The 8,200-nt window shown below is 40.2% G+C and overlaps 1 non-coding gene across 1 annotated transcript; it reads right to left on the bottom strand.

The window, feature by feature from the left end:
- Positions 1-4,859: 4,859 nt before the first annotated feature.
- LOC139362469 (small nucleolar RNA SNORD109A) lies at positions 4,860-4,922 on the bottom strand. Its single transcript, XR_011621582.1, has one exon. It is a non-coding gene; the product is annotated as a small nucleolar RNA SNORD109A (small nucleolar RNA).
- Positions 4,923-8,200: the final 3,278 nt, after the last annotated feature.

Below are 8,200 nucleotides of genomic sequence, written 5' to 3'. Positions count from 1 at the left end.
ATGCCAAGTGTCTGATAAGCAAAGTTCAGTATCCTGATGAAGGCATAAAAATAATCATAATGGCCAAGGGGAAGGTTACACAAGGAAGAGAATTTTCATCTAAAGCCTAAAATGTAAGTAGGGTTTAGTGGATAGGGAAGTGGGTAGAAGACTGTTAAAGGTAAGAAGCACTCTGGGTAGAAGCTCCAAGACTGTCATGCTCATGAAATCAGATACAAATTTAATCAATGTATATTTTATGGATAATCAGGATATATACAACATCTACACAATATTCATTCCACACACTGTAACTGTAGCTTCTATGATCACAGAACCCAATAGGAAACAGAATCCTAAGAGAAATGATTATCATCATAGCAGCTTCCACACCATGGGAGTTAGCAGTATCCCAAATGAAACCCCATTCATAGGAATAGTTTCACAAAGATTCTGTGAGCATGAAAATTTTATCCAAAATCACTTCTCATCTCCCATCCCTCTCCATCACTTACTGCAATCCCTTCCCTCTATTTGACATAGAAGATAAGGCTGAAGTGATTGCTTTTAGGGAGGCTTACAATCTTTTTTTTTTTGTCTTGTGTGGTCTCCAATTCCCTCTTTTTGAGAAAGAAAAAAATAGCCTTGAGAGTTTTCATTTGTTATGACATTAAGAGCTAGGCCATAGCTTTTTTCTTTTAAATGCACACAATTTCAGGAAAAATGACATCTGAGGAGGCACTCTGTGATCGTGATGCAAGCTGACACCTTTCTAACTTTCACTGGGTACAGATAAAAACAAGAAACTGTGCAAACCACAAATGTGACCGATTTCCCTCCCTCCCGTCTCGCCTCAGTGAATGCTGCTTCTTTACCAATCATGGCTCCAACTGTTACTCCTCCTTTCTCAATGAAAACAACAACAACAAAACCGAAAAATCCAAGATACCCAATTATAGAATTATTACCTCTTTCTGAGAACACCCAGTTCAGAGAAAACCTCTGCTTCCTACAGCCCTTGAAAAAATCATTCATAACAAGCCATAATCCTTTAACAATTCCCACTTAATTCTGTTTGCAGAGGCCTTCATTGTTGCACTGTGGATATGTTCCTGGTGGTCTATAGCCAGACATTTTATTTGTTTACTCCATGCTGTGGGGAAAAGAGAGATCAGACTGTTACTGTGTCTATGTAGAAAGAAGTAGACATAAGAGACTCCATTTTGTTCTGTACTAAGAGAAATTCTTCTGCCTTGAGATGCTGTTAATCTGTAACCCTAGCCCCAACCCTGTGCTCCCAGAGACATGTGCTGTGTTGACTCAAGGTTTAATGGATTTAGGGCTATGCAGGATGTGCTTTGTTTAAAAAGTGCTTGAAGGGCAGTATGCTTGTTAAAAGTCATCTTCATTCTCTAAGCACCCAGGGAGACAATACACTGTGGCTGCAGGGACCTCTGCCTAGGAAAGCCGGGTATTGTCCAAGGTTTCTCCCCATGTGATAGCCTGAGATATGACCTGGAGGGAAGGGAAAGACCTGACCATCCCCCAGCCTGACACCTGTAAAGGGTCTGTGCTGAGGAGGGTTAGTGAAAGAGGAAGGCCTCTTTGCAGTTGAGATAAGAGGAAGGCATCTGTTTCCTGCTCCTCCCTGGGCAATGGAATGTCTCAGTGTAAAACCCGATTGTATGTTCTATTTACTGAGATAGGAGATAGGAGAAAACCGCCTGAAGGCTGGAGGTGAGACGTGCTAGCGGCAATGCTGCTCTTTAATGCACTGAGATGTTTGTATATGTGCACATTAAGGCACAGCACCTTTCCTTAAACTTGTTTATGACACAGAGACCTTTGTTCGCATGTCTTCCTGCTGACCCTCTCCACATTATTACCCTATTGTCCCGCCACATCCCCCTCTCTGAGATGGTAGAATTAATGATCAATAAATACTGAGGGAACTCAGAGACTAGTGCCAGCGCAGGTCCTCCCTATGCTGAGCGCGGGTCCCCTGGGACCACTTTTCTTTCTCTATACTTTGTCTCTGTGTCTTATTTCTTTTCTCAGTCTCTCGTCCCACCTGACGAGAAACACCCACAGGTGTGGAGGGACAGGCCACCCCCTCACATGCATTTTTTGAACTTCAGCTGTCTTTCATAAACACTGAAACTTTGACAGCACGTATCTTTAAGCAAAACATCAAAATCTTGCAATTAATAGTTTTTTCCACAACCTTATTTGCAGAGCTGACAAATAATTCTGCAGACACACTTCTTTAAAGAAATTTTTGAATTTATTTTTTTTTACTCAATAATCAGGGAAGGAAAAAAGAGGAGCCATTCAAACCATTGTAGGCAAAAGACAAAGGGATGAAGTCTGCTTTAGATATTGGTCATCTCTATAATGAAGAATGTAATTAAACATGTTGAAATGTAGTAGATGGGGGGGAGCGGCAGTGGTGGTGAAGCCTGAAGCAAGCAGGGATCATCTCATGAGATGCCTTGGAGACCACGCTATCGTTTTTACACATTAGTCCACACAGAATGCCAAATAGCTGAAAATTGTTAAGCTGGGGAAAGACACAATGAGGTGTGAATTTTGAAAGCGTCTCTTTGGGACTAGCATCCATAATGGAATGATATTGGAGAGATGAAGGTCATTAGGAGGCAGCTGAGTTGAGGAATGCTTGTGTTTATGCAGGGACAGTGGAGAAGGAAGGGAGTGTATACACCTAATATTAAGAGGTAGAAATGCCAGGGCTGTAGGGGTGTTTTTGAATGGGAGAGGTGGAGGAATAAAGAATCACATCAAAGGTTATATATTCGGGAATAGAGAAGATGATACAAAGATGATACTACTCTGGAAAGCTATTAAGGGAAGTACATTTGGAGACAAAGAGAAGTTCAGTTTTAGATGCAGAAGCAGCAGTGCCGGCGGCATTTGAGAGGAGGGTCTCAGAGTCAGTTGAATATATGGGTCAAGAGCTCCGCAGAGATGTCCCTGCTGAGGGTAGAGATTTGGGAATGGGCAACATGTAGGTAATAACTCAAGTCGAAAGAGTAACGGTGGTTGCCCAGGGAGAGTGTACATAGGCACCTTGAACTCTAATGCTGCCGGACCCAGGAAAAAAAATACAGACATGTAAACTCATTCCCCATATGAATGCATAGGGAGTGGAAGAAAAAACAAAGAGTTCATGCCCTTCCAAGAGATTGCTAAGAAAAATAAATATGAATTGCATATGATCTGGAAAAAGACTCCCCAAAAAAGGAACCAAGGGGAAAGGACAGGATAGTTTTTAGGGCACCACTCTGAAGAACGTTCACACTTTCATAATAGGTTGATAAAATGGAACATAAAAAGTGGGTAAGAATTAGAAGGAGAAAACCATGAGAGCGTGGTGCCACAGAAACGATGAAGGATGGTATTTTAAGGAAGCAGAAATGCCAGTAGTGCCCAATGCTGGGATCCTCTTAAATAAGTTATGGCTTTGAAAGGTCACGTTAGCCTTAGTGATGACAATGTGGTTTGGGCTGACTGGCATGAGGAGCTTCTGAGAAGCAGCGTTTTTAGAATCTGTTTTTAGGTTGAGGATTTAAAGGGATAAAGGGACAAAAGACAAAGTCAGCAATTGTAGCCAATCTATTCGATGTTCTTTGGAATAACAGTATATAACATAGAATAATATACCGAGATATTGAAAAATAAACTATGTTCACAAACTGTTTGATACCCTTTCTTTGCAGAAATAGAATCTAATTCCTCTCCTCGTTTTCGCTTATGCGCCTTCTACTGCAGTCCAATAGGTGGCGCTTAAGAGCCATAGCCGGCTCACCCTCAGGTAGGCTGATGACTAGTGAAGCATACTAGGTGATGCAGGAAATGGCAGGATAAGATTCTGTTGGGGTGTGCACTGAGGCCTCGGGGGAAGGGGAGCTTAAGGGGTAGCACCCGTTCCTCATCCTGAGCTGGCAGGAACACGGTCGGCTTCCGTATAATGCCCCTGTTGCAGGACTCATGACCCTCAGTTCCTAAAGACTTTGTCCTTTGTTTCCCCGTCACAGTGCTGATAGGTCCAGACTCTGCGACTTGTCTGTCCTGCATTGCTGCTGCTCTGTGTGGGAAGGGGAAGTTGGGCTCAAACCTTTATATAAAGGCTCGCTTTCAGCGGGCATGGTGCAGCTACGAAAAGTGGAGAACTCTCTGGGTGCATATGCGCCAGACCCCAGGATAAAGAACCACTGCTGCAACCACAACAGAGGATGGGGGTGGGGCAGGAGAGCACCCTTTCTCCACCTCTGTTCCCAGGCATCAGTGCTGCCCCCTTCAGTGACTGGCGCTGCACCCACGTTTTCTTTGTCCCAAGAGGGATTCTCTCAGGCTTTGTTCCCTTCTCCCTGAGGGGTGGTCCACACCCAGGATTGTATTACTCAGTGACCCGCTAGTCTCCTGTGCATGCCAAAGGCAGACTGAGTTGTGCGGTGTGTTTGGGAGGGATCTGGTGGTGAGGTGACTCAAGGGCAGAAGAACCCCGTGCAGAGCAGTGGCCCACCATGAATGCACCACCAGTATCGCGTCTGTCATCCGGGTTCAGGCCTTGTGGGGAGTACAGCATGCCCGCATGAGCTGGCCACGTGGTTCTGCATCTCCCAGGAGTTCCCAAATCGTCACAGATAACATTGCCTTGGGTTATGAGGGCAGAGGGGCTTCCCCACAGTGTAGCAGTCAGCAGATTGTCGCAGAGGTGAGGGGAGCAGCAGAGAGGCACTCCTACCAACTCTTTCCACGGGGCTCTGAGTTCCTTGGGAGTCAATCTCTGCAGACTCCTGCAGCTTTCCTTTTCTGCATCCCAGCTTTTCCCATAGGCACTCCAACAGGCCCTGGCTTTCTTCCCTCAGTTTTCCATTTGGAATGTGTCCTTCACCACTAACATTTATCTTCTTCATGGAGACAACTGTCAATCCATGGGTCTAGTCAGACATCTTGAAAAACAATCTTCTATGTTGTTGGAATTTTATGGTCTCACAATGTGAATGGGTACAGGAGTCGTGTTAAGTATTCTGGACTGGTGATGTCCATTATGAATGCCATGTCTTTTGTCAGGTCTGAAAAATGTTCACTCAGTATTTCTTTGAAAGTTCTCTGTACCCTTTGTTTTTATTCTTTCTATAACTTATATTGCATATACACTGGACATTATTATTCTATTCTCCATCTCTCAATCCATTTTTTCCATTTTCCATATATTCCATTTTGATCACACTCTGCATTTCATTCTCAGCAAAGAATCAGTTCTAGGGGACATTTATTCTTTTCTTTGCCTTACCTAAACTGTTATTTAAACCATCCACTTATGTTATCATTTCAATGGCTGTTGTTAGTATCAAGATTTTATTTTTCAAATCTGTCCTTTTAAAAATACTGTCATCCTCTCCTTTAATCTTCCATTTTTACAATTTTGTTTTTATCATCATAAATATCATTATTTTCTAATGTTCATTTAATTTTTCTGTTACCTGAAATTTAGATTAGTTCATTATATGTGATGCATTTTGTTTACGGGAGATTATTTTTAGTTTGTTTTTTTTTATTTCAAATCATCCTGTTTTTGAATCTTATGTGACCTGGACTGAGGGTGTAACTGTCCACACCAATTTGGCATTTGCTTTGCCAAGTGTCCAAGGCTCTCTCTGCCTTAGGACTGCCTAATGTGTTATTTATTCAGTGTAGGACCCTGAGCTACTCAATAACATGCATTTACATCACAGACTGATTGAGGGCATAACTGTGATTCTGAAATGTTAAGGATCCCAAGTCAAGAAAGACATATTTCCATTACATCTACCTCTTCTAAGACACTTATTTATTTATTTGTTTATTTATTTTTCTGGAACAACTGTTACTGAGGAGGTATCCAGTTTTATATAGAAGACTCATTTGCAATTTCACACAGACATGACTTTGCAGTTGATTTCTTGAGATTTATCTTATTTTATTCTAAACTCATCTATACATTTAAAGACATAGTAATTTTTCGAGTATTTTAAAGTATTTTTTAGTGAGAGGGTTTTTGGGTTATGTAGTCTATGGAATGTAGTTCATGGAACAAACAGAAATTTCATGACTTAATTGTTGAAGTAATCTTTCGTTGAATACTTGCAATTTGGAAAAAATCTATGTTGCATGATCAGTTTAGTGTTCTACACTTTGTTTATTGAGCTTCCTTCGGTGATTTACGTTTCTTTACTTATTCATGGTTTTGTGTTCCTCTCAAACCTCTACAGATAAAGCTATTAGACTCTCTAGAATAGAGGCAGACAAGAACAAGTAGAACATACTAAATTTTCTGATATTGAAACCTGCTGTAGAAGAATTGACGATCCATTAACTTTGTACTGAAGAATACAGAGGATTTCTTTCTGCCTCTAGGACTTACTGTGTGAGTTATCGTCCTTTCTTCTCCTCAGGTACTAAAATGAAACTAACTCCACCATTGAAATTTTCCTTTAGGCCCAGCAGGATTTTAAGTTTGGGGCAACTTCTGATAATCACAAGCAAAATGTAGAAAATGAGGTTCTTCTCAACATGATTTACACACCAGGTTATGGAATTTATTTTTAGGAAAGGAGACGTAAACCAAGCCAGGGCTGCTCAAGATGCCAATACTACAGAACTTGAACATTTTTTCACAGTAAGAAAATAATGGAATTTGTTTATCTTTTGGCTTTAACATATAGCGATTCTCAAAACCAATGACCACTACAGAGTAAGGTGTCATCTACAAATAGGAATGAACGAATGGCAAACTAAGACATTAAATAATTTGGCTGGGCGTGGTGGCTCACACCTATAATACCAGCACTTTGAGAGACTGAGGAGGGTGGATTACCTGAGGTCAGGAGTTCCAGAGCAGCCTGGCCAACATGGTGAAACCCTGTCTCTACTAAAAATACAAAAATTAGCTGGGCAAGGCGGCAGACACCTGTGATCCTGGATACTCAGGAGCGTGAGGCAGGAGAATCTCGTGAACCTGGGAGCCAGAGGTTGCAGTGAGCTGAGATGGCACCATTGCACTCCAGCCTGGGTGACAGAGTGAAACTCCATCTCAATAAATAAATAAATAAATAAATAAATAAATAAATAAATAAATAAATTTGAAATATAATCTTGCAAATGTTAACAAATATAAAAACAATTACTTCTTTCAACAAATAAAAAGGGTAACACAATTTTGACGCTACTGAGGATTTCCATTGATTTCTGTTTATGAGTATTCCTTCTTTCTTGCTTTCCACTCCATTTATTCAGTTAGAAAAGGCAAGTCTGCTTATTTTCAAAATCTTCATTTCCCTATGGTAAATTGAAAACCAAGAAAACAATTATGGAAGAAGTGGCAGAGTGAAATGCAATAGTCACTCATGCTATTTAAAGTTTTCCTGAAGATCCATTTTCAATTGCTTCTTTCTCATTTAAATGCTTCGTACACATGTACTCAAAAACCTGGGGTCTAGAATTTGAAAACTTGTTTTGACCAATGTATAAAGTGTCTCCTTAAAATATCACACTAAAGAACAGAGTCCTAGAGAGTACATAAAAATAGTCTTTCTTTTTTGGTCTTCTAAGTTTTGCAATCTAATGTTTGGATTAAAATCAAAGATAATTTATATTGTCTTAAATTATGAGTATAATAAATCATATTTAATTGATCATTATTATTTTATGTATCTGAGGGGAAATTTCAGCAACTGGTTCATAAATAGAGTGGATAAATAGAGTTTTATGTCTACATATTTGGAAAAAAAGAAAAAAATGAAGTCACCTCCATTTAATCATATTGCAGCTTTATTTTGAGAAAGATTTGCTTTGCTTGTTTTAAATTAGGACACAGAAGAGAAAGAGTATAATAATGCCTTTCAGATAAGTAGCAAGAATGGTGCATTCTTGTGTTGCCATCTCTGTTTAGCATCAATGAAGCTACAGGCTCAGCAGCATAAAAGTAATTGTCTCTTTAAGAGCTAAATCTTATTCGTGCACAGCATTAGCAATAGCCCCAAGGCAACAATGAAGATGTTTTCAAAGTATTGCTTGGGAATTTGTCAGTGATTCTCATTGACATTAATGGGAGTTTTATAGGCAGTTTTACTCCCTTCACTTTGAAATGTGTAAGAGAGAGTTTCTGCAAGTGTTTTGTGAAGCCATTTTACACATTTCATGAAGAAATACTTTCAAC

Source organism: Macaca nemestrina, chromosome 3 (genome assembly GCF_043159975.1).
Source record: "Macaca nemestrina isolate mMacNem1 chromosome 3, mMacNem.hap1, whole genome shotgun sequence".
Classification (NCBI taxonomy): Eukaryota; Metazoa; Chordata; class Mammalia; order Primates; family Cercopithecidae; genus Macaca; species Macaca nemestrina.
The sequence above is the reverse complement of the archived record's forward strand: the minus strand, read 5'-3'. Positions and strand labels throughout refer to the sequence as shown.